Source organism: Dipodomys ordii, unplaced genomic scaffold (genome assembly GCF_000151885.1).
Source record: "Dipodomys ordii isolate 6190 unplaced genomic scaffold, Dord_2.0 Scaffold4, whole genome shotgun sequence".
In the NCBI taxonomy this organism is placed as follows: Eukaryota; Metazoa; Chordata; class Mammalia; order Rodentia; family Heteromyidae; genus Dipodomys; species Dipodomys ordii.
Window position 1 is genome coordinate 12,741,492 of NW_012267220.1, and position 22,144 is coordinate 12,763,635.

The window sequence follows — 22,144 nt, forward strand, 5'->3', positions numbered from 1 at the left end:
GGCTCATGTGGTAATCCTTGCTACTCAGGAAGCTGAGATATGAGGATTGTCATTCAAAGCCAACCCAGGCAGAAAAGTCCATGAGACTCTTTTCTTCAAAAAACTACTCAGAGAAAGCCAAAAGTGGCATTGTGGCTCAACAGGTCAAGCGCTAGCCTTGAGCAAAAAGAAGCGTAGGCACAATGCCCAGGTGTCTGAGGTCAAGCCCCAGGACTAGCACACTATATACTTCTCTAATTTGGGGAGGGGAAGGGAAAAATCAAAATGCTTAAATAAGGATACAGGTTGACCCATTGTAACAATGAGACTACAAAACACTATGTTGAAAACAAACTTCACAACTTTAGTGGGGGCTGGGGGGAAGAGGGGTGATAGTTGTGGAGGTGGGAGGGAAGGGAGGGTAGGGGAAAAACAAAGGAGGCTACAATGCTCAATAGAGTTGTACTCATTACCTTGCTCATGTAACTGTAACCCCTCTGTACAGCATTTTTACAATGAAAACTTACCAAAAATGTAACATATGTATAGATATCTTATATGTAGCATATGTATGTATATATACATGTATATTATATTAGATAATGCACATATTATATAAATGAATATATATGTTTATATAGAACATATAAATCTATAATATATACACATATATATTATTTGCAACTATGAAAATGGTAAAATTAAACATTCTGCAATAGTTTTGGTAAGGGTGAGGGAGAGTGATAGAGAATGTAGTTTGATTCAAATATATTGTAAACATGTGTGGAAATGTAACAATGAAATCCTTCCTCCCCTATAACAAATATAGGCTAAAAAGTATAATTTTTAAAACTATTTCTGTTTTCTGTGTACTGTTTGTATGCTATAGATATTATGCTAGAGTTAAGATGAAACTATCAATAAAACAGGAGTAGAATAGATAGGAGTTGCTGATATTTAGGATATTGGCATATAAAAGTTTTGATAATTCTAAGTTACAGCCCAAAGTAGTTTTTAGAAAATTAATGTCTCCACGAGCAATGTACAAGTTTCTATCATCCCACATCTTCAGCAGGTTGGTATGGTACATTTAGAGCTTTTCAACATACTGTTTGCAGAATAGCAACCATTATACTTGTAACACTCATTCATGGCTACCAGGTGTTTTCTTCTAATAGTTAAGGCAACTTCTGAGAAATGAATATTCATGTAGTTCCTATTTTTTCTTTTTGTATTATTTGTAGTTTTGCATGTATATGTGGTTCTGTGTGTGTGTATGTATCTGTGTGTCTAGATGTTTGTGTTTTCTGGCTTATGTTTTAAAACTGAAATATATTTTCCCATACCCTGGGTGACTTTTTTCTTCATTCCCTGTTATCTTTTCATTGACAGAGTTGTTTCCTAATACCAGTGTTGATCACTTCTTTTCATGGTTTATGAATTGTGTATGTTGAAGAATTTTACTCTACCTTAAGTTATAAAGTTATCAGTATGTGTGTTCTATGTCTTGCCAATTAGATTTGAAAATTCAGTCAATCTGAAAAAAACCTTTTAAGATATTTTATCAAATGTACCTTTAAATGCCACATACATCATTACAATTTTAATTGTTATCATAATGGTATTCTAAACCTTACCATTTGAGTTAGTCATCTATTTGCTTATACTTTACCGATATCAGCTTGATGTTTTTATATTTCTAGTTATTTTCACACTCAGACAGTTTGCTTCACCGTTTTGCCTATTTTCATATTTTATCCAGACATAATGAAATTCTGGTAGCTATTTGACCTGAAAATTTACCATTTTTATTCTTTCTAATCCTTATACTTATTTTTAAGGTATATTTTATTATTGCATAGGTGATGTACAAAGGGGTTACAGTTACATAAGTCAGATAATGAGTACACTTCATTTTGAGCCATTTCACCCCATCCTTCACTCTTTCCCAGTTTTTCCCTTCTGTCCCCTCTCACAATATAGATTATTCAATTTTCCAGTGTTTAGTGTGGTATTTGTTCACCCTTTGTCCCACCTTACCTTGTGATCCCCCTTACTATCCCAAGGATAAATAAACTATGTATACATATATAAATACAGATATACATATATATATATATAAACAATATAAAAGGAAAAGTCAACAAAGAGCAACTGCAACAAAAACAATTATCTTGCTTCCATTCCTTGGAGTTCATTTTGTAAATAATTTTTGGGGGGAGATCAATTTTTTTAATTGTCAAGCTGATGTACTGAGAGGTTACAGTTACGTAGATAAGGTAATAAGTATATTTTTTTATTGTTGTTGTTGGCCGTGGGCCTGAACTCTTGGCCTGGGCACTGACCCTCAGCTCTTCAGCTCAAAGCGACCACTTGAGCCACAGTGCTTTTTCTGCTTATGTGGTGCTGAGGAATCGAACCCAGGGCCTCATGCATGCAAGGCAGGCACTCTACCCTGAGCCACCTTCCCAGCCCCCAGTAAGTATATTTCTTGTCTAACTTGTTACCCTTCCCTCATATGACCATATGCACATATCTGTTGAGTCTTGGTGATCCTTTCCTGTGAGTATCCTTCCTTGGTCTCACTATATCTATCTAATTTATCATGTCCCAGTGTATTATTTTTTTAATGTTTACCATTCAGTGTGTTTACTTGTAGATTTGTAGGCCCATTCTATTTACTAAAATGAGAGGAAACATGCAACCTATAGTTCTTTGGGTTTTGTTTACTTTGCTTAATTTAATTTTTTCCAAGTCTTTCATGTCCTTACTAAGGGGGCAGTATTATTCTTTCTGATGGAGGCATAGAAATCCATACTGTATATATACCACATTTTCTTGATCCATTCATCCACTGAGGGATTATTTGGGTTGATTCCAGATCTTGGCTATGGTAAACAATACTGTACTGAACATGATTTTGCTGGTAGCTTTAATGTGGTATGTTTGTGTTCTATTGGATAAATGCCTGAAAGTGGAGTTCCTGAGTCATTGGCAAGCTCTATGTTTAGTCTTTTGAGAAACTTTATACATATTTTTATCAAATTTTTTATGAGTAGGATCCTTAGTATGACAACATTGTCTGAGTCATGAAATTAGTTGGAAGGCATTCAAACATTTTATTACTAAATACAGTGCTTCTCATAAGGTTTTGGTAGATATCTTTTATCACCTTAAGTACTTACACATGTACAGATTTTATTTATTTTTATTTATTTTATTTTTTGTGTCCGGTCGTGGAGCCTGAACTCTGCCTAGGTGCTGTCGCTCAACTCTTCAGCTCAAGGCTAGCGCTCTACCACTTGAGCCACAGCGCCACTTCCAGCTTTTTTCTTTTTGCTTATGTGGTGTTGAGGAATCGAACCCAGGGCCTCATGCATGCAAGGCAAGCACTCTATCACTAAGCCACCTTCCCAGATTTTAAAGCAGATTAAATCATAACCAGCTACTGAATCTTCATGAGTAGTATACTACATTTATTGACATGACCTATTTTAATAGATTCATATGACATATAGCCAATATATTATTTTATTTTAATGTATTCATATTTTCTACACTTTTGTCTTTCTGGAAAAAATACCTAATTCGGTGTGATATATTTTGAATTGTGCTTGTGTTGCCAGTAATTTAAGATATTTATATTCAATATTCATGAGTAAAATTGGGCTATAAATTTAAATGAAGCACTCATAATGGGTGATACCTGAATTTAGTTCTGAAGTCTCTTTATATCAATGAGTAGTTTAGAAGGGAAGTGTTTCCAGGATGAAGCAAATATTAATTATGATTAGAAAATAAGTACCTACTTTTTAATTGCTATTTTTAAGCATCTTTATACTAAATATTCATTAACTACAGAAATTCATGAGCATTTTTTAATAATGTAGTTGTTGAAGTCAGGTATGTGGCAAACTGATTGTGAATGTGGGCTTTCTCACTTTCTTATTTGATTATATGACATATTTTTACCTTTTAGCCTCAATTACCTTAACTGAAGTGTGGGCATAATAACTGTGCATACCCACTTTGGACAATATTTTAAATTCATATCCTTTTTAATATCCACTCTGAAGATTTTATTTTCTTTATTGTGGCATGCAAAATTTTGCTGGCTAGTGTTTTGTGTACCATTTTAATTCATCCAACTTTAGGCTGCTCCTTGAGAATATAGTTCTATAAGAACAGCATTGTAGGATGGTGAGGGATTTCTCAAGAGTGAGCAACAATACATAAAATGCACTTTGGATTTGCCTTTGCTAGGTAGAGTTGATTGTATATTCAACTTTCACAATACTTCCCACACTCACTTCACACTGTTTAATTAAAAAGAGAAACTTTACGTACTGAAATGCACTTGAGATATAAAATGAAATATGTGTGTAGAAAATCAAGGCTAGAGAATAATAATTTTATAGCTAACCGGCATGGTTTCAAGTCTTACTCTACCACTTTAGATAAGTGATGAAACCCATGCTGTTGTTTTCTTATCTGGAGAGAACATAAGAATTGTTTGGGTAAATAATTGAGTTAATGTGCTAAGAACAACGGTAATCATGCACAGCCAGCTCCACAGGTATTACATACTATTATCTCACTGTTATTCTTCAACTTACCAGTACTAGTTAACAACCTATTACTTAAATATTAACATACATAAAGTGTTCTACATAACTGACCACTTTCCCTTAATTTAAATATTTGTAATTTTATTTTCCTCCCAAATCTTTATTTTTTTAATTGTGAAAAGACCTTATAGAGGGGTTACAATTACATGGGCAAGATAATGAGTACATTTCTTATCAAGCATTGTTGCCTCCTCCTTTGTTTCCCCTTCCCATCCCTTCCCATCCCCCCTCCAAAGTTGTAAAGTTCGTTTTTCAACATAAGGACTTGTACATCTCGTTGTGGCAATGGGTCCACCTGTATCCCTATTTAAACGATTTGTTTTTTCCCTTCCCCTCCACAAATTATACCAACATCAAATACAGTGAAAGCAGGGGTTATACCCTGGGGAATATGCAAAGCAACAAAGAAATCATCTTATAAATATGTTAAAACAATCACATGAAAGAAAAAACATTTGAATATTTATCTTGGGGTTCATTTCACCTAACATCAACTTATGTGACCTTTTCTGCTTATCTCAGACATACACTAATTATTGCAAATAAGGGAAACCATGGGACCTATGTTTCTTTGGCCTGGCTTACTTCACTTAATATAATTTTTCCAAGGCTTTCCATTTCCTAACAAATCCCACCTTTTTATTTACTTTGCTACAACTTGTATCTAAAGATAAGATTATGGCTGTAATATAATAATCTTTTTTCTAAACTAAAAATTTAAACTTCCTTAGTTGTATTTTTCTTTATAAAACTAAACAAATTTTCAAAACAGCTTTGTAAAATATATTTACTACATCACTACTCTTCTTTCACAGAATTTATCAATTACAAACTTTGTATTTTCATCCCAACAAATTATAATTGAGGGAACCCTACTGCATTGCTGTTGGGAGTGTAAACTTATTGAACCACTTTGGAAAGCATCATGGAGGTTCCTCAAAAGACTCCTCATAGAGCTCCCCTATGACCCGCAATCCCACTTTTGGGAATTTACCCAAATGATCACAAACAAGGCCATAATAAAGCTACAAGCACAACCATGTTTATCACCATAGCTAAGATATAGAACCAACCCAGATGCCCCTCAGTACATGAATGGATTAAGAAAATGTGATATATATGTGAGATATATATATATATATGTATATATATACTATATATATAATATATATTATTTGAAGTGAAGTAAGCCAGACTCAAAGAAACATAGGTCCCATGGTTTCCCTTATTTGCAATAACTAGTATACATCTAGGATAGTTTTACCAGACAAGCAGAAAAGATCATGTACATATGACCATTTATGATGATGCTAAGTGAAATGAACCCCAAAATAGGGATACAAGAGTTTTTATCTTTGTTGCTGTTGTTTTAATGTACTATGTGATTTTTTTTGTTTCTTTTATATGTTCTTTCTCCACTGTATAACCCCTGTTGTCACTGTTGATTTTGGTGCTCTGCATCTTGTATATACTTTTTTCTAATTTGGGGAGATTAAGGGAAATAACTAAATGCTAAAACAAGGATAGATTGACCTATTGTAGCAATGAGATATACAAGACACTATATTGAAAACAAACTTCACAACTTTGGGGGGCGGAAGGAGGAGTTGGAGAGGTGGAGAGGGAAGGGATTGTAGGGGAAAACAATGGAGGGGGTAACAAAGCTCTTTGGAAAGGTACTAATTATCTTACTCATGTAACTGTAACCCCTCTTTACAGTATCTTTACAATAAAAATATATTAAAAAGACAATAAAATAGCAAAATTAGTTACATTGCATCTTGATAGAAGTGGGGTATTTGTATAAATGTTAAAATACTATTACAATACAGCCATTAGCCATTATTCCAAGTCAAAATGTTGTCCTTAAACCCATATATATATATATATATATATATGTATATATTTTTTTTCAAATAAATGCACTGCTTCAATCCGCAGTAAATATATTTTTAGAGGAAATGAAAGTCAGCTTGATAATACCCACAGGCACCCAATACCCTTGCCTAATCATTCTGACTTGGTTGAGAAGAGTTGTTATGGACATTACCTACCTTACAGGAATGCTGTGAGGACTAGAAGAAAAAATCTGAAAAATGATTTGAGCTTCCTCAGGAATGATGTTATTAATATAAGATGGTATTTTTATTTGAATAGGTAAAAGATTGAAAGAGGATTATTTCCTGAAGTGGAAGGAAGGCCTGGTGGTGAAGAAATCAAATGCTCCACCTTAAGTAAGATGGATTACAGTGATATCAAAGGGACAGACCTAAGTGGCAAAAAAAAAAAGGAAGCAGCTTCTAAGCCTCAGTGTAGGCAGCTGTGGTATTTCTGAATAGACTCACTCTCAAGTAGAGAAGGTAGCAATGAAGGTGTTTAGGGTCAGTAGCTATTGAGCTAACACAGTTACTGCTCCCCTCCCCCACCTCCTGCATGTTGCTCAAGATTTCAAATGCTGTAATTTATGTGAGCCTATGATAGAACTAGATATGGCTACAGGAAATGCCAATGGATGGGAACTGCAAGTGCTCACTACCACATTTCTGGGATTAGGCTTAAAAATATGTAATCTAAGCATAAAAGCCTAATAGAAATGAGTTGATTTTAGAGAAAAATCTAGTCTGTACCTCACTGTAGCTAAAGTTACAAACTAAAGCCAGTATTACTGGATACTTATATTGAAGAGATAGGTGCAAATATTTATAAATGTGTGCATGTTATATATATGTATATGTATATAATATGTACACGTACAAACACATATAAACTCATACATATAAATTTATGTACATTGATGCATACATAGGGAGAGAAGAGAGGTTGTGATTTATTATTTGAAATGGTTTACTGACTTAGAGATGCCAAAAATATACCATCATATGCTACCTGCTAACTGAATAATAAGAAAAAATATGGAATTATTTATTCTGAGATTAAGAGTGAATAAGTAGGAGCCAGAGAATCAGGAAGATTTTGTCAGAGAGAGACAGAGAGACAGAGACAGAGAGAAAGACACACAGAGAGAGACAGAGGCAGAGACAGAGACACACACAGAGAAGAAAGAGACAGAGCAACAGAGAGAGAAACACTGAGACAGACAGAGAAAAGGAGTGATACCCTTACTCTAGACCTGTGGATTGAAAACTTACATTTTCTAATAGTTAAGGCCCATCTTTACTATTCTAAAGACTCAAATGCTATCTCTTTCAGAAGCCACTCCCCACATAAATAAAACAATGTTTCACAAATATCTGACCATCCCTTAGGCTAGACAAGTCAACAGTTAAAATTATCCATCACTTTTTTATCACTGTTATTTCTATTTTAATGTGTTACTAGGTTTAATGAGGCTTTTTTCTGTAGAATATATTGTGATGTTTAATGTCTTTATTGCAAAAACAACATAGAATATATTCATATGCATGATTTTTCTTTTTTAATTTATAATTCAAAATCCAATCTATAGTGGAAAAAGTAAATGATCTAGCTTGTTACAGGCACAACTATGACAGAGCCCTTAGAAAATAATTTATAGTTAATGTGAGTGGTTAGTTGCACCTAAACTCCGAAAATTAAAGAGGAGAGCCAAAGATGAGAATTGCATAAACTTCAGGAAAACAAAAAACACAACAGCAACAAAAACCCTCAGTCTCCCATCATTTCACGAGGACAGAATAGGTAAGGAATAAAGTGGAGACCCTAAATTCTGGAACAGCTTTGGGCAGACTATGTAGCTTAGTGTAACCCAACTGAACTCTTTGAAACTCTATATTTAAAATTTGTTAAATAGGTATCATTTTGTACCCACTTTATTAATGCATATAAAGCATTTAGCACAGGACCTACTATATGCTTAGTTCTTAACATGAGCTATTATTACCACTTCTCTTACTTCATTTTAATGTGTTTTTCCCATGAAATTTTGGAGAAGACAGAGCCATACGTTTGTAATATCCACTATGATAAAACCTGGGCAAAATGAGGAAAGGATAAATAGTGCAAACAAAATCATAAAATCTAGAAGACACCCTCTGAGAAAAAGAAAAAAAATAACCTGCCTTTCTAAATCTGAACATAAAAGAGACCTCAAGAGCAGTGGCCTCATTTCTTCTTGCTACCACTGTGTGTGCAGTTAGGAAAACAGAGACAAGTTACAAAACTCCATATAAAGAATGGCTACCAAGGGGTTAGAGAGGCTGAAGGACCAAATAAAGTGCACTAAGACAAGCTAAGACAAGCTACTAGTGGCAGGAAGGTACTTGCATACCTCAGAATTAAAACACAAGAAAGAATGAAGAGTCATGGAAGCAGAGCAGGTAGGAACAAGGCAGGGAGGTGATGGAGTCATTGCTTGAAACATACCACAAGCCGAAGAGTAAGTGGACCAAATTACTATGATGACATAGAGAACCTTCTGGCTAGTTCCAAAGCAGAGCATATAAACGCACACAAGTGGGAAGTGCATGTGTTACTAGTAAAATTAAACATTAACAAGAATAAGCATAGGTAAAAGGAAACTAGGTGAACAAAAAGTAAATGATAAAAATCACTGATGTACTGGAGTAAATTTGGTACATTGTAATAAATTCAAGAAAAATAAATAAATAAAGCTAGGAGCCTATGGCTTGTAATCCTTGCTACTCAGGAGGCTGAGATCTGAGGATTACAGTTAAAAGACAGACCAGGAAGGAAAGTCTGTGAGACTCTTATCCTCACCAAACTACTAGAAAAGCCAAAAGTGGAGCTATGGCTCAAATGGTAGAGGGCTAGCCTTGAGCAAAAGAAGCTCAGGGATAGTACCTAGGCCCTGAGTTCAAGCCCCAGGACTTGCAAAAAGAAAAAAAAAAGCAACAACAACAACGAAAAACATTCTTGAACTACTCCCTAAAGGAAGAGTTTTTAATAATGTCTTAGACTAAATAGATTAAATTGACTTGATACTGATTCACAAACAACTCATAGCTTCACCTTTTCCCCTTCATTTATTTGTTGTTATTGTAAAGGTGATATACAGAGTGGTTGTTGTTATATAAGTCACTTTTAAATATACTGCTACAAACCTAGAGATTATCATCTAATAATAGTGGTCACAATTAGTTCTGATATGCAGACAAGGAAAACGACAGGAATAAATACAAGTCAGGCCTTCTCAGATGTCAAGAAAACATGAAAGACTTGGGAATTAATCTGAAAGGATTCTGAAAGTTACCATTTTTAACAAAACCCAAGGTTTTGCTGATGGCCTCAAGGTCCCATTTTGAATAACAAGACCCGGATGAAGGGTTAGAAAGCTGCCAGTACTTGTGGGAAAAAAACTGTTCAGTTGAGCTCCACTATGTCTATTTTTTTAACGTTGGGAAAGTATGTACATATTACTTTTTTTTCTTTTTCATGCATTTCTAATGTTATTATAAAGATGATGTGCAGAGGGGTTACAGTTACATAAGTCAGATAAAGAGTAGATTTCTTTTTGAGCTCTCTCCCAGTTTTCTCCCCTCCCGCTTGACCCACAAATTGTATAGTTCATTTTCAACATAGTGTCTAATGAGTACCACTGCTGCATTTGTTCACCCATTATCCCACCATTTCTGTGCCCTCTCTCAACCACCCAAAGACAAATAGATGAGCAAACAAGATATAAAGAAAACAAAAACAACAACAGTGATAAAACCTTGTTTCCATTTCCTGGAGGTCATTTCAATAGGTATTATTCTATTCCTCTTCTAAGAATATCTTCATTTCGTATCCCTGTGTGAATGCCTAGAGACCTGTATAATTTATCATGACCAAATGTTATTTTTTTAAACAATCCAGGATATTTACTTGTAGAAATATAGACACATTCTAGCTATGTCATTAATAAAGAACTAATCATATAGACTCCAATATCTCTCTGTCTTTTGGAAAGATCAGAGGTATCTCTGATTTAAGCCAGATGTACTTTTTTGAGTTTTCACCAGAAAGGCCGAGCAATAATAAGCAATTTGCACACCTTTGGATGCTGTTTGTTTGGGTGAGAACTTAAGAGAGGAAAATGTTGTGAGAAGTAACCATAAATCTATTACATTTTTATTTCCAAAATCTCACCCTATAAATTTTTTGAGCAACACATTCTCACATTTTCTTCTACAGGTACTTAACACTTAATATCATATCAAATGTAAAGTTGCAGTTTATACATTTTTCCCTTGAAATTTAAAGAATTATTGAAGCACAAATTCATTAATGAAAGACAGATTCTAACATGTTTCCAATGGAATATTAAAATCACTCATTTGTTTCATTTTTAATGACTTGTATAGTTATTTACATGCATCATAATAGAAAATTCATAATGTGTTTGATGAATTAAATTATAGCTTGTTTGTGAACCTGGGGATTAAACTCAGGGCCTTTTGTAAAATTATATCTTATTATGGTAAATCTTTGATTAAAGTCTATATTATCCTTATAGAATGTCAAGGAAAACTATTATAGCTGAATTTTCTCCAGTTCTTTTTCTTTTTTAATCTTTACAATTGAACAGATAAGTTTAAAAGTACATATCTGAACTGCCCCCAAAAGTGCTGTAATGTCATTACAGTATGACAGTATATTTTAGAAGGAAACCTTCTGAGGTGATGGTGGATGGGTTACAATGCTAAACTTATAGCTGTCTTTGTAGCTATCAGTGCTCATAAATCATGTGGTATTTAATAAGAGAAGTAAGTTTCAGAGGTTAGAAATCTTAAGAAAATGGTGACAGAGGTGATCTATGATATGAAATGATTACATTCTGAAGATGGTTTATAAAAGGGAATATGTTGCATTTAAGATTGGATTGTTTTTAACAAGACATTAGCCATGCAATACCATATCATTCTTCAATAACATTACTTGGTAGCTTTGAAGCATTTATATAGGAAAGGCTTTTATATGTAATCACATCTCATCGAGTCTTCAGGAAGTCTTATGGGCTATTCTGATTATTTTGGAGGGTTTTTTTTAAGATATTGGTTGTCAAGTGTGCTCTAGGAAATTGTTGAGAATATTCATGTTTTTGAAACTAAGTCTGAAGTCATTAAATAATCTGAAAAACATTTGAAATGCAGTCTTCGAAACAAGATTCTTGAGAAAATAACCACGGGACTAGACTATTTATTTTGTGATTCCTGTCTTGGATTGTGAGGGCAAGGAAATTGGTCACAGTGAACAAATAAACCTTGAATATCATTACATAAATGCAAAACTATGGCCTTTGTAAATGTCTGCTGCAACAAAACACTATTGCCTTTCTTCAGTGTTGGCCTGATTTCAACTTTTGAAATAGTTTGTGTTTAAGCAGAACAGATTACAATTCTTTCAATAAGAGGTAGTAATTTCAGTGCTTTTCATGGCCCAACCTAGTTGAATATTACTGTGATGAATATATTTTTAGTGCCACTCTATTAAAAATGGAGTCATCCTGAGCAACCTGGGGAGAGATCAGAGAGTTGGGTATAAAACCAGCAGCAAGTCAGAGGAATTCATGCCATAAACACAAGTTTATTCTCACTGTTTTTTGGATAGGATAACATGCTTGTATGTTACTCATAGTTACACAGTCTTTTAGTCTTTTCAAATGCCTAAGAATAACAGCAAATTATTATCAGTGATATTTTTAAATTCTTATTTTGGGGAGTGATACAATCTAAGTTTTATCACAGAGGTATACAAATGAGTAAGGTATCATCAAGATGAAGAGGGAGAGGGGAATGTAGTTGTGGAGGTGGGAGGGAAGGGATGCTAGGGGAAAATTGAAGGAGGACACAACAATGCTTGATAAGAAATGTACTCGTTACCTTGCTCATATGATTGTAACACCTCTGTACATTATTTTCACAATAAAAAAACTTATTAAAAACCACGTAATCACACAATGTTCTTTTTCCTCATTTTGCTTATCACCTTAAATTTATGATTCTATTCTAATAAACACATATAATCATGCTTATCTTTCACAAAGGAAATCCATGGCAAATATTTAAGGCATTTTTTATGATCATGATGGATTTTAAGATTTCCATCAAGCTAATATATTCTAATGATTTTAGAAAATTATTTTAAAATGATTTTTAAAAATTAAAAAGAACTTTCACCTACTTGAGTATCTTTTATATACACTTGTATTTGTAGAATACTTGTACCCCATTATAGTTTTCCCAGTTACTGATATTTTCTCATTAGTATGTGACACCTATTATAATTAATGATAAATGTGTATTACAAGTGTTTGTTTAAGCCATACTCCATTCAGATTTCTCTGGTCTTTAGCATCATGTTTTGTTCCAAGTTCATTATAGTACACCACATTACAGTTAGTTGTCATGTCTCCTTTTGCCTCGTCTTGATGCTGACAGTTTCTCAGACATTCCTTGTTTCTGATGACCTTCACAGTTTTGAAGAGCATTAGTCAGGTATTTTGTAGAATGTCCTTCTGTTGGGATTTGTCTGATGTTTTCCTCATGATTGGGGTTATAAGTTCTTGTGAGGAAGATCACAGAGATAAAATGCCATTCTCATCACTTCATATCAAGGGGCATGCTATCAGCATGACTTATCACCATTAAAGTTAACCTTGATCATCTGACTGGAGGAAGCGCTTGTCAGGAGTTTTGACTGTAAAGTTATCCTCCCCTCCCCTTTCTATGCTGTTCTCATTGAAACAATATTACTGTGCTTAATCCTGGCTTAAGAAGTTGGAAGTTATATTCTATATTTTCAATGACAGAAGATCTACACAAGTTAATTTTGAATTCTGAATAATTCTCTCATTTGTTTACTTAACCATTTGTTTATATCCACAAATAAACATATATTGTATACTTTAGATTATAATTTAATGACATTTTATTTTTCTTGCTCAAATTGTTCTCGTTTAAGGCTTTGGAGGCTGCTCAGTTGACTCTTCAACATACTTGATTGGTTTACTTTTAAGCACCAAACAGAAAGAATGTCTGTTAGGAATGAGAGACCTGAAACTCAAAGGTTTCTAGAACCTGATTTTGAAAATTTAATTGTTCTGAAAAAATGATTACGGCAGAAAAAAGAAGAGGCAAAGCACAAGCCTTGAGGACAAAAAGCTAATAAAATGGTGTCCTGCATCATGTATATACATTTTTCTAATTGGGGAAGGATAAGGATACAGCATGACCCATTGCAACAACGAAATGTACAAGACACTATGTTGAAATCGAACTTTACAACTTTGCAGGGGGCTGGGAGGGAGGAGTTGGAGAGGTGGGGAAGGAAAGAATGGTAGGGGAAAAACAAAGGAGGAGCTAACAATGCTCAATAGGAAATGGACTCATTACCTTTCTCATGTAACTGTAACTCCTCTGTACATTACCTTTACAATTCTATCTATCTATCTATCTATCTATGTAAAGCTAATAAGAAAGATGGTATGGCCCTTTGAGACACAGTACCAGAAAGAGTGGCGGGGGAGAAAATTCCTAAAGCAAATGATGTAGTAAAAAAAAAAAAACAGCTTGATAAATACAGCTTGGCCTCTAAAACAAGACTTTTGTGATTCAACTTAGTTACCTAACCTTTGAGAATTGGTATAAGATCACTATTCAGTCTTTTTTGGATGAGTGTTAATGCCCTCCATTTTATATAGACTCTTTCCCTTGGAAAAGATGAACTCAACACTTGACCATTGACCCAAGGAACCAAAACCAAAACTAAACTCTTATAGGTTATTCCAAATCTTGGAAATGCCTACAGATCTAAAATGCCAAGTCCCGTTTGCCACTTAAAATATCTATGCCAGATAAAGGGCTGATTTGGGTAGTAAATTCTTCAGTATTACATTTTATTGTTAACCCTTCCAAATCTTACAAAAAAATTCTAATGATCTGGAATAGTATGGGAAATGAAGTAATACTGATTTCCCTAATATATCAAACCTTCTCATTCTTAACTTGAAAACAAGCAAGTAAAATGATTATCTCCCCTCAAAGTAATAAGATGCATTAGATGAAGTGACCTCAACTGAATGGAGATTCCTTGACTGCAACAAAGCACCTGGTTGTCTAGTTCAAGTGTAACAAGTGAGATTACTTTCATGCTTCAAAGTATATGGGATTTTGCCAGTCTTTCAAAATATAGTTTATGGCAACCACCAAAAAATGTACTACATTCTTCATAAAGTCATCAGTGGGAAGACTTTATATATTGCATAGATTTCTGGCATGAAAATCCAGAGCTTAACCTACAGTTTCTTCTTGTATTGATAGGATTTATGAAGAACTAGATACAATGTATAGAATATGATTCACCTTATGACTCAAATCAGAAATCCTGGCTACCATAAGAGAAAGATAGATTTATCTATGTATTGTGTATGCATGGTCTATATCTTTTCTTTATCTTACACTGGAATAGATTTTCTAAAGAACATTGGTTTGACTGCAAAGCTACCTTGGTCATATGAATAACAATGTATTTTCTGAGTTGTTGAAACCTTTTCTTCCCATCTTCCTTATCTCTACTATCTATTGCCTTCTAACTGGTTAAGAGTGGATGCAAAATAAATGAGGATATTTTTCTTAGCAGAAAAAGAATTTGATTGTAATTATTAAAAATACATTTCATTAGACAGTGCAATGTCAAGTAATAATGAATATTTACTTGGGAAAAATGATAGAAAGCATTCTGTACACACTTCATCTCTGCTTTTTAACCCCATCTATAATTCAGAAGAGACAATGACAATGTGAGACTTTTCTGATTGACAGGGACCAATAAGTATTCAAAATATCCCCCGTCTTCCCCCATCTCTAGTATTAGAAAATAAGGGTATTGTGAATATGTTGTATTGATGAGTATATTGTGTTTCTATAGATCTCAATGTGATTGCAATGACACCTTGAGTGTTAACACATTGGTTTATGGTACTATTATTATCAGCCAGTATGTTAGTTTTAGCAAGTTTATTTTAGTTATTTTTCTAAGCCTCGTAGAAAAATGCAGATACTTTCACCCTATTTTCCCTTTGGCCATCACTCTGTAGTTTTTGTTCCAGTCACAATTAAGTGGGAGTAGTTAGCACACAATGTATGTACATTTCTCACTTAATGTTCACTTTTCCACATTTTGCATTCAGTTTTCTGCCACATGATACCATTTCTACCTGTCCTTCCACTGAGTGCTTTATTGTTCAGTTTATATCCTACTTAATATAAAACCTTACAGATCACTTGGGTTTTCCTTATAATTTTATTCTCTTCATTTGATGATCTGTCTTCCTCTGTCTCTCTGTCTCTCTCTCTCTTTTCTTCCTTTCTCAACCCAGCTCAACCCAATCATCTCAAATTTGTTCTAATTTTCTCTCCATTATTGAATCTTCCTATGCTTCTAATGTGATTAATTTTATGTATCAACTTGGTTAGGTTGTGGTATCCCAAATAAACATACACACAAACACACACACACACACACACACACACACACACACACACAGGTAATGGGATTTGGACTTGGAACCTTGTGCTTGATCAGCTCTTCCACTTGAGCTACTCCTCTAGACTTGCTTTTTGCTGATTATTTTTGGAGGTGCATTTATTTACCAACAGATTTATTTACCAATTACTCCTTCTTTTACTCATGTCTTAAATAGTTGAGTTTCTTTGGATTACCTTTCATTCTGTGCTATCTCACAGAACCTAAGTAGATTGGTAGGATTGCAGTTCTACCCAAATGTAAGTGTCTAGCCCATTGGTCTCTTTTGAATTCCAAATTTGTGTTTTCCAACCACGGGAAGCCTGATCTCCACATAAACAGGTCCAGGCTTATCTAGCCCCTTTCTTGGCTTATCCTTGATCATAGAAATTTCATATCTATTAATATAGCCATTATTAACCTAAGCCAGAAATCTGAGTACCCCTGGGTATCTGAATATCTGACCTTTCCCAAGGCCTCAAATCCATACCCATATCATAACTCCCTGGCTTGGCACAGCATACCATTTACCTCGTCCTTTCATTGTTACACTTAAAATGTATTTTCTCCTCTCAGTTTTCACTCTGGGGCCTTGTTTCAGGCTCTCCCTGCCTACGGATTAAATAAAAATCCAACCTAAATCTTGTCCTCCTTTCAGAGCTTGTCTTCTTACTCCCTATGTCCCACTATGCTTAAAAAGTTGGAATTATTCATAATTCCCTGAACTTGCCTCATTGTTTTATACTACTGTGACTTTATACATAATCTTCACAGTTCCTAGAATTGCTTTCTGTACCATCTGTTTAGAAATGCCTTCTTGTGTTTATGATGTGGCTTCAACAATGCCTCTTTTCCACCCTGGAACTGATGGATGACTCCGCATTCAATGCTGTGAGGATGCCCTTCTGCCTCTCTCTCATGCTGCCATGCTTTCTACTTAGAGCTTTGCCAGTCTGCCTGCACTACTGCCTTGTGAGACAGTTGAAAGGCACTGAGTTTTGTTCGTTACCATGTACTCTTGTTTAACAGATAAGACGTCCACACAGGACAAAAATGCTTGAGCTCATGAATGATCAAGGAAATCCTCCCCACAAAACATTCAACATGAGAATTTTAAATATATCATAAGTAAATGGAATTGAAATTATTTTCCAATATTTAACAGACCACATTTCCTAACCAGACTGAAGAATTTCTTTTTTAAATAAAAATCTTGAAAAAATGACGATTTTTAAAATAGTAATTCTCAATTTTTCATTTAAAAATAGGAAGTCTGGGGAGGGAAGAAATGGTAGGGGAAAAACAAAGGAGGAGTTAACAATGCTCGATAAGAAATGCACTCATTACCTTACTCATATAACTGTAACCCTTCTGTACACTATCTTTACAATAAAAAAGTATTAAAAATAGGAAGTCAGAATTACAGTTAAGCCACTTTTAAAAATAGCAAGACAGTGGCAAAGGATCTGGTGTAGGCTGTCAATATGAACAGAATGCATGTGAGCACACATAGATATTGGTAAACATTCAACACCAATCTAGTTCACTTATACAGGGAAAATAAGTACAATTTTCCCCAAGTAACTGTATTTTGCTCTTGTACTCTATTACATTGCTCAGTAGGATAATTAAAATGAATGCAACATGTCTTTAATAAATTCAGTATCCCTCCCCTTTCACTGTGGTATTGCAGGGACGTGGTAGGAGCTTTATATTTTCCTTGTCATGGTAGCTATCTAGAGTGCCCTCCTTTGAAAAACGCATTGCATTTATTAGCTTTGTTTAATCCTCACAAATCCCTGTAATAAAAATATTGCTGTTTGTGCCTATGAAGATGAGAAGAAAAAGAAACAAAGAACTTAGGCAGTTTCCTAAAATATAGCAGGCAATAAGTGGAGAAGTAGGTATTTGCACCCCTGATTCAAAGCTCTTCATTACTACAATACCAAGTGATACCTAGACAGATGAACGATTTGAGATCTGAACCCAAGTGTCCTCCTGGGCCCTGTTTTCTTGAGTTTATTTCCCTCATAGCTGTGCATTGTTCACACCAACACAAATTTCTTCTTTCACTAAGTTCTAAATAGGCAGTTACATTGTCTGTACGACAGCTCCAAATTGTGATTGTTTTTTCAGTCTAGACTCGGCACGTTCTGGTGCTTTTGGAGTTTGGCAATCGTTCAAGCATTTAGGCCTGGTTTTTTGTGTTTTTTTTTTTGGTTTTGTTTTTCATTCAAACTTTGTGTTTCACATTCTGGTGGGTTCCTTGCCTCTGGAAAAGCCTCTTAAATTTCCATCTTTTTCTCCAACTTCCACTTCTGTTTTCTGGCACTTCAATTCAGTAAAGCCTTAGCTTCTGGCACCCGAGCATGCATGGATTAGGGAATGCCTTCTGTTTTAAAAGCAGAAATGCACACAGCATCTCTCTGTGCAACAGTCTCCCAAGGATAAATTTCTCGTAGTATGTGTGAACCCCCGCATGCTCTGGGATCCCGGCATCTCTGATGCATGTAGAGTTTGAAGTCTATCTGCAGTTGGAGCAGAGTTTACATCCAGGTTTGCTGGTCAGTTCTTTCTCTTCACTCACTTCTAGAAGTTTCCAATTAAACTTCCTGTGTCTCTTCCAACACTACATTTCTTTGCCATATTTAACCAAAATAGTAGGTCTACATTTTTTTTTCTGCTGCCACAGACATAGGTTTTACAAAGCATGCTTGCCAGGAAAACTATAGCTTAACAGCTCTCACCCTTTCCACAGTCACTTTCCAAAGGCATTGACTTCTGTCTGATTTGAGACACTTCTCAGCTGTTTTTCAAGCTGTGAACTCTCATTGCTACTTGCAGCCAACATAGTGAACTTGTATGTGCTTTTTGACCCAGTAATCCTAAGGATTGGAAGTGTTGTTGCAAGAGCAAGAACAATAGAATCTCTCAGTTATTACCTCTTCCAGATACAACTTCTCAGGAATCCATTTACTTCTGCATGCTTCTGGGGCTTTTCAATGGAAGTGAAAATGTACCCAAATTTTATATTTCCTATAAAATTGTTTGTATATTTATTGGACTTCCATGCCATTCTTGCAAGTCCTCAAATGTACTTTTATATATTACTAAAAAGTACAATCCACACAAACATATAATCATTACAAACCACTGACTTTTGAAGTGAGCAAGTATGAAAAGCTATCTAAATGGGCTGTCTTTCATGGATCCAAATGTCATGAAGGAAATCATTGTCATAACTTCAAATTCAAATTCAACTACCAAATGCCCTATAGTTAAGATGTTAATATAGCTCCCAGTTCAGCAAACGAATCTCCTTTTACACTCATGTATCTTGGTATATTTAATAATAGGTACACTTTACAAATCTCAAAAATATACTCAAATACAAGTTACATTCGTTTAGTTTATAAAGTTTATAAAGACATGGGTCATAATTGGATTAGAGATTAGACTAATTGACTTCATCTTAATTTAATTTTGTCCTTAAAGACTTAATAGCCAAAATATAATGACACTCTGATGTACTGAATTAGGAAGTTCAATATGGACTGAGAAGTACATAATTCAGCTCATACCAGTCATGATTAACAGGGCTGTGAGAATTGTAATAGATACTATCAGAATGGCAAGGTTGACTCTCTATAGAAGGGTCAGTACAAAATAGTACTATATGTGATTTAATTCTTTTTTATTAAGTATTTTTATTGTAAAGATATTGTACAGAGGGGTTACAGTTACAAGATTCAGGTAATGAGTACATTTCCTATCGAGCATTGTTACTGAGTGTGTATGTAAGCCAGAAACTATTTCTGGACCGGCTTAATACTAAATTGTTTCTGTAATTGTGCTATTGAGGCAAACAGCATGGACCTAGTATTTTTGACCCTGCAATTCATTCCACAGCTTCTATGGCTAGCTCAGCTTTAATTCTCTGATTCCAGGTTTCATCTAGACTCATTTTCCTCAGCCTGGTTTGTGCATGTACATTACTAGTGATACCTGAAAAGCTTGTTAAAAATTCACACTCTCCAACAGGCCACACAATTAAAACAATGAAAAGCAGGACCCAACAATCTTCTTCTTCTTCTTTTTTTTCATCTTCAAAAGATCCCAGTGGCTCACTCTAAGCTGAGTATAATCAAGTCTGCAATAGTGTAGCTAGTGGCTCTTAGGTTGCTCCTGAGGACCAAGACAGTAAATGATTTGGGGCAAAGTGAATGAGTCACTGGGGGTTCTTTCTTAAAACGCTGTAGCATCAAGTTCTATGGACACTTATTTTAAGACCAACATGCAACTCAAGATCCAACATTAAATTTACTCACTAAGGTGAAGGTTGTGATAGGGCCTGAAGAGAAGGGATGTTTCTTTATTCTTACAAGTTACATGCCATTTAGAGAAGTGTTCATCTTGCAATGAAATAAATAACATGCAAAATATACATAGGTAAACATTTTAAAGGCAGATTTGAAAAAGCACCATTTCTTTAAAATGTAGAGGATTACATTATAATTATTTTCACTTATCCATCTTGACTTTGAATAAATATTTTAAGCTCCCCAAATAACTATGGCACTTAGTAGAATTGGATCACTGTCCTGTAACAAGATAACAAAAATACAATAATAAGCCCAATTGGATGGCTGACTTTCAAAATGTTAGCATTTTTCTTTAAGTGAAATTGACCCTGTCGAATAGTTTGTCCCATTACTCTCTTGCTATGATGAAATATTGCTGCAAGATTATTAACATTTATGTGAAAGGTAACTGTTTCAGGACAATGAATGTGATACATACATGAGGTTGTGGTTTGATGTGTCTTATGGAGATTCAATAATTGTTACTGGATTAGGTCAATAAATTTGGAAAGATGAAAAAGGATTACAGAAGGAGAGTACTTTATGTTTTAAAAAAATCGATCCAATGCCCTCCCTGACTAATTCACCCATGACAACCAAATTTGGCTCTGAGTTCCATGTGCACAGTCTCCATTGACATCCAGAGAATTTGTGTGTGAGTTACTGAGGTTAGAATTAAGCCCTAAGGAAATAACTAAAGATTTTTGGTGAGATATACTTGTGTGATTAAATAAAATCATTTTTATGGGCTTTGTTTTCTTGTTTTCAGACTGTTCCTTATGAAGATAAATAGCCCAAGTACATTGAGGTTAATATTGCTTTTAAGCTATTTGTCTCCATTTGAGAACTAAATGCAAAGAAAAATGAATGTTTTTACCTCGCAGAAGCTTTCTTCAGTTCAATGTTTCCACTAAACTCGGGGTCTACGATCTTTGCCAGTTTCTCAGAAATAAGCATAAATCACCACCATTTTGGAAAACATGGGGGAACCTCTCTAGAAGAAAAATTTTAATGAGGTAACTGTTGGTCCCATCCTTGTACCATTTTATTGAAATTGCTTTCTTCTGCAAAAGTAAGAAACATCTAACTTTTTTAATAGGTTAGAAGTACCTCTCTAGAAGTAAAGATAAAAGTTTGGAAGCATATCTTCACTTAAAATGTCAGCCCCAACTGAAAAATAACAAATTAATGAAGCACAGACTAACTTTTCAATTGTTTTTCATGCATGTGTTAATTATAATGCTCACAATTTAGAGAAGGGCTATTGGAATCTCAGGAGTACAGAGCAGACTCTCTGCTTTCACACTGCATCAGTAATCTCAGGATATTATCAATTTTTTTTTATTTTACAGATGAAAAATTAAATACAGTGAGGTTAAAGAATATCTTAGGATTCTGAATCTGATTGATTATACATTGTATTTAAGGGCACCTTAAAATTAAGTTCAGAAATAAAATTCAGAGTGACCATTCACAAAATTCAATTTCAGATGGACTCATATTTCAAAATGAATATTGACAAACCAAAAATAAATGTGGCTATTTGATGATTCTCTGAAGGAGTGATAAATTTGTTTTCCCTGAAAAATTCCAACGAAAATTAAATATACATATATATACATACATATACATAGAGACACAGAGACAGAGAAAGATTGTGAGTCACAAAAATTAGAGATATTTAAAATATAGACAAACACACATAGAAACATG